This window comes from Lathyrus oleraceus, chromosome 2 (genome assembly GCF_024323335.1).
Source record: "Lathyrus oleraceus cultivar Zhongwan6 chromosome 2, CAAS_Psat_ZW6_1.0, whole genome shotgun sequence".
NCBI lineage: Eukaryota > Viridiplantae > Streptophyta > Magnoliopsida > Fabales > Fabaceae > Lathyrus > Lathyrus oleraceus.
This window is the reverse complement of record NC_066580.1, coordinates 362723135-362727956: the sequence shown is the minus strand read 5'-3', so window position 1 is coordinate 362727956 and position 4822 is coordinate 362723135. Positions and strand designations below refer to the sequence as shown.

General features: G+C 39.0%; 1 pseudogene; it reads right to left on the bottom strand.

Annotated features, from left to right (window-relative positions):
* Window positions 1-354: 354 nt before the first annotated feature.
* LOC127124202 (uncharacterized) lies at window positions 355-454 on the bottom strand (annotated as a pseudogene).
* Window positions 455-4822: the final 4368 nt, after the last annotated feature.

Below are 4822 nucleotides of genomic sequence, written 5' to 3'. Positions count from 1 at the left end.
ACGCCGCTCCATCGCAAGACGAGCCGCATTCGAGTATTACTCCACCCGCAATCGAAGCAAACAACTTCGAACTTAAACCTTCGCTGTTACAGGCAGTGCAACAGAATCAATTCTCAGGAAATCCTACCGAGGATCCAAACCTTTATTTATCCGTATTTGTTCAATACGCTGATACTGTTAAAGCTAATAGTGTCACTTCAGAGGCAATTCGACTTCGTCTTTTTCCTTTCTCGTTAAGAGATAAAGCTAGAAGATGGCTTCGGTCTCTTCCTTCCAACTCAGTCACCACATGGAATGAGTTGAAGAAAGTCTTTCTTGCCCGATATTTTCCTCCAAGCAAAACAGCTATGTGAAGAGCCCAGATAAATGGATTTAAATAGAAAGATAACGAGTCTCTTTTCGAAGCATGGGAAAGATACAAAGACATGATGAGACTTTGTCCACACCATGGTTTAGAGGACTGGTTAGTAATTCATACCTTCTATAATGTTCTCTTATACAACACAAGATTAACAATAGACGCCGCCACAGGTGGTGCGCTTATGGATAAACCTTACGCTGACGCTTATCAACTTATCGAAAGCATGGCCCAAAACCATTATCAGTGGGGAAGCGACCGAACAATGGTAGAGAAACCTCAAACGAAAAGTGGCATGTACGAGATAAGTAGCCTTGATCATGTTAATGCAAAAGTGGATGCTCTTGCCCAGAAAATTGAAAGTTTAAATGTATCACCTCCAGCCACCGTGGTTGCCGTGACTCAAAATTGCGAAGTCTGTGGAATCCAAGGTCACACTCCTACAGATTGTCAACTCCTAACAGGAATCCAAGCAGAGCAGGTGAACTATGCACAAGGAAATCCTTACTCGCATACCTATAACTCAAACTGGAAGATCCATCCTAATTTTTCATATAAGAGCAACAATGCTTTATACGCACCAGGACCAGCTCCCAATCAAGCCCCAACTATACCACCTGAATATCAAAAGCCGACCCGATCTACACCTAACAATAACGTTCCTAGGAAATCCAACTTGGAAATCATGATGGAGACCTGAAATCTCAACAGCAAACCAATAAAGATTTCTTAAACCTGAATGTACACACTAACGAATAGATTAAACAACTAGCAAGTAAAGTAGATGCCCTGGCTACCAATAACAAAATGCTGGAAACACAAATCTCACAAGTAGCTCAACAACAAGCGCCTACTGCTGCCCCAACTGGTACATTTCCTGGACAACCCCAACCTAACCCGAAAAGCCACGCTCATGCAATTATATTAAGAAGTGGAATAGAGGTAGAAGGACCATCTGATCCAAGAATTGAAAACCAAAACTCTAAAAAGTCAACTGAGGAAGAAAATAAACCTAAGGAAAAGGAAGAAAGTAATAAGGAAACCGTAGAAAAGAGAGAACCTTATGTACCTCCACTGCCTTATAAACCACGTATCCCTTATCCTCAGAGGCTAATTAAAACCAAAGACGCGAGCCAATTTAAAAAATTTGTTGACCTACTGAAACAATTAAACGTCACCATTCCTTTCACAGAAGCTATAACACAGATGCCCTCGTATGCTAAGTTCTTAAAAGAAATTCTTTCTAATAAAAGGAAACTTGAAGATAGCGAAACCGTTACACTCACTGTTGAATGTAGCGCTATAATCCAAAATATGCCTCCTAAACTTAAAGATCCTGGTAGTTTCTCTATACCCTGTCACATAGGAAAATTTGTCATAGACAAAGCTTTATGCGATTTAGGAGCCGGTATCAGTGTTATGCCCTTATCCATATGCAAGAGACTTGAAATGGGAGAATTAAGACCAACTAAAATGTCTGTGCAATTAGCAGATCGTTCCGTTAGATATCCCGTAGGAATTCTTGAAAACGTTCCCGTGCGCATAGGTCAATTCTACATTCCAACCGATTTTATAATTATGGACATAAGAGAAGATGAAGTTACACCCATTATATTGGGAAGACCTTTCTTAGCAACCGCCGGTGCTATCATAGACGTAAAACGAGGACGACTCACTTTCGAAGTAGAAGAATAGAAAATTGAGTTCATTCTTTCCAAATTTTTGAAGGCACCTGCAATAGAAGACACATGTTACTTCATGGATATCATCGATGAATGCGTAAATGAAACAGAAATAGAAAATGACAAATTGTCTGACTATCGTGTAGAAGACAGACTGAACCATTATTTAGCAATAACATCGGATCCTACGCAATGCCTTAAGAAACCTACCCTCGACCTGAAAACACTTCCCAAAAATCTGAGATATGAATTCCTAGACTTAGAACTTGAACGACTAGTGATAGTCAATGCAGACCTAGGAAAACTTGAAACCGAAAAACTCCTACATATCTTAAGAAAATATCCAACCGCATTAGGATACAACATCACCGATCTTAAAGGGATAAGTCCTTCTATTTGTATGCACCGCATCATGCTAGAAGAAGACTGTAAGACTTCTAGGGAACATCAGAGGAGACTAAACCCTATCATGAGTGAGGTAGTGAAGAAGGAAGTAACGAAGTTATTAGAGGCAGGTATCATATATCCTATATCCGATAGCAAATGGGTTAGTCATGTACACGTAGTACCAAAGAAAGGAGGTATAACAGTGATCGAAAATGAAAAAGGAGAAACTATAACCAAACGAATTGAATCGGGATGGAGAATGTGCATTGATTATAGAAATCTAAACAAAGCAACCCGAAAAGATCATTTTCCTTTACCATTCATAGACCAGATGTTAGAACGACTAGCCAAGCATTCTCATTTCTGCTATCTGGACGGTTACTCAGGTTTCTTTCAAATACCAATTCATCCTGATGACCAAGAAAAGACAACGTTCACATGTCCTTTTGGTACCTTCGCTTATCGACGAATGCCGTTTGGCTTGTGCAATGCTCCTGCAACCTTCCAAAGGTGCATGATGGCAATATTCGCCGATTTTCTCGAAAACATCATGGAAGTCTTTATGGATGACTTTTCCGTATGCGGGCAAAGTTTCGAAGAATGTCTCGAAAACCTAGAAAGAGTTCTAGAATGATGTGTAAAAGTAAACCTAGTACTTAATTGGGAAAAATGTCACTTTATGGTACAAGAAGGAATAGTTTTAGGACACATTATATCAAATAGAGGAATTGAAGTATACAAAGCCAAAATAGAATTAATCGAAAACCTTCAACCTCCGAAAACTGTGAGAGAAGTACGAAGCTTCTTAGGACATGCTGGTTTTTATCGATGATTTATTAAGGATTTCTCTAAAATAACTAAACCTTTAACCGGATTATTAATGAAAGATGTTGAATTCATCTTCGACAGTAAATGTTTAGAAGCATTTCAAACGCTTAAACAAGCATTAATCTCCGCGCCCATAATACAGACTCCGGATTGGAATGAACCATTCGAAATAATGTGTGACGCAAGTGACTACGCCGTAGGCGCTGTTTTAGGACAACGAAAGGATAAAAAACCTCATGTCATATATTATGCAAGTAGAACTCTAGATGAAGCACAAATGAATTACGCCATGACAGAGAAAGAACTTCTAGCAGTAGTATTTGCACTAGATAAATTTCGTTCTTACTTGGTCGGAGCAAAAATAATCGTTTACACTGACCACGCTGCCATTAAGTACCTCTTAACAAAAAAGGATGCTAAACCTAGACTCCTAAGGTGGATCTTGTTGTTACAAGAATTTGATTTGGAAATCAAAGATAAAAAAGGAACTGAAAACGTAATGGCAGATCACCTTTCTAGACTAGAAAATCTGGAACCAGAAAGAACATCGATCAACGATGACTTCTCGTACGATAGACTTATAGCTAATTTGGAAGAAAATAGAGCTGATGAACGGGTAGAGACTACCTTGGTTGTATGCGTTACACCATGGTACGCCGATTTTGTCAATTATTTAGCCGCCGGAATAGTTCCACTTAATTTATCCTACCAGCAAAAGAAACGATTCTTCCATGACTTGAAACATTATTATTGGGACGACCCTTTACTTTTTAAAAGAGGCCCCAATGGTATTTTTCGTCGGTGTATACCTAAAGAAGAGATAGAAAGTATAATCCAACATTGCCATTCCTCTTTTTATGGTGGACACGTAAGTACATCCAAGACCTGCTCTAAAATCCAACAAGCCGGTCTTTATTTGCCAAACATATGGAAGGATGTGCATGCTGCTATCAAGAAATGTGATAGATGCCAACGCACATGAAACATATCTAGACGTGAAGAGATTCCACAAAAGGGCATTTTGGAAGTAGAGATTTTCGACGTGTGGGGAATAGATTTCATGGGACCTTTTCCACCTTCTTTCGGTAACAAGTACATACTCGTAGCGGTTGATTACATATCAAAATGGATTGAAGCCATAGCTTCCCCAACAAACGACACACGAGTTGTAACTAGACTCTTTAAGAATATAATCTTTCCAAGATTTGGTATCCCAGGAATAGTAGTCAGTGATGGTGGATCGCCTTTCATATCAAAGATACTTGAAAAACTACTATTTAAGTATGGTGTAAAACATCGAGTAGCAACACCTTACCATCCTCAACCAGTGGACAAGTGGAAGTGTCTAATAGAGAAATTAAACAAATATTGGAAAAAACAGTCTTCACCTCAAGGAAAGACTGGTCATCAAAATTACCCGAAGCTTTATGGGCTTATCGAACTGCTTACAAAACTCCCATAGGAACAACCCCATTTAGGCTTATTTACGGAAAATCTTGCCACCTCCCGGTAGAATTAGAACATAAGGCCTATTGGGCTATTAAAAATTTAAATTTAAATTATAAGG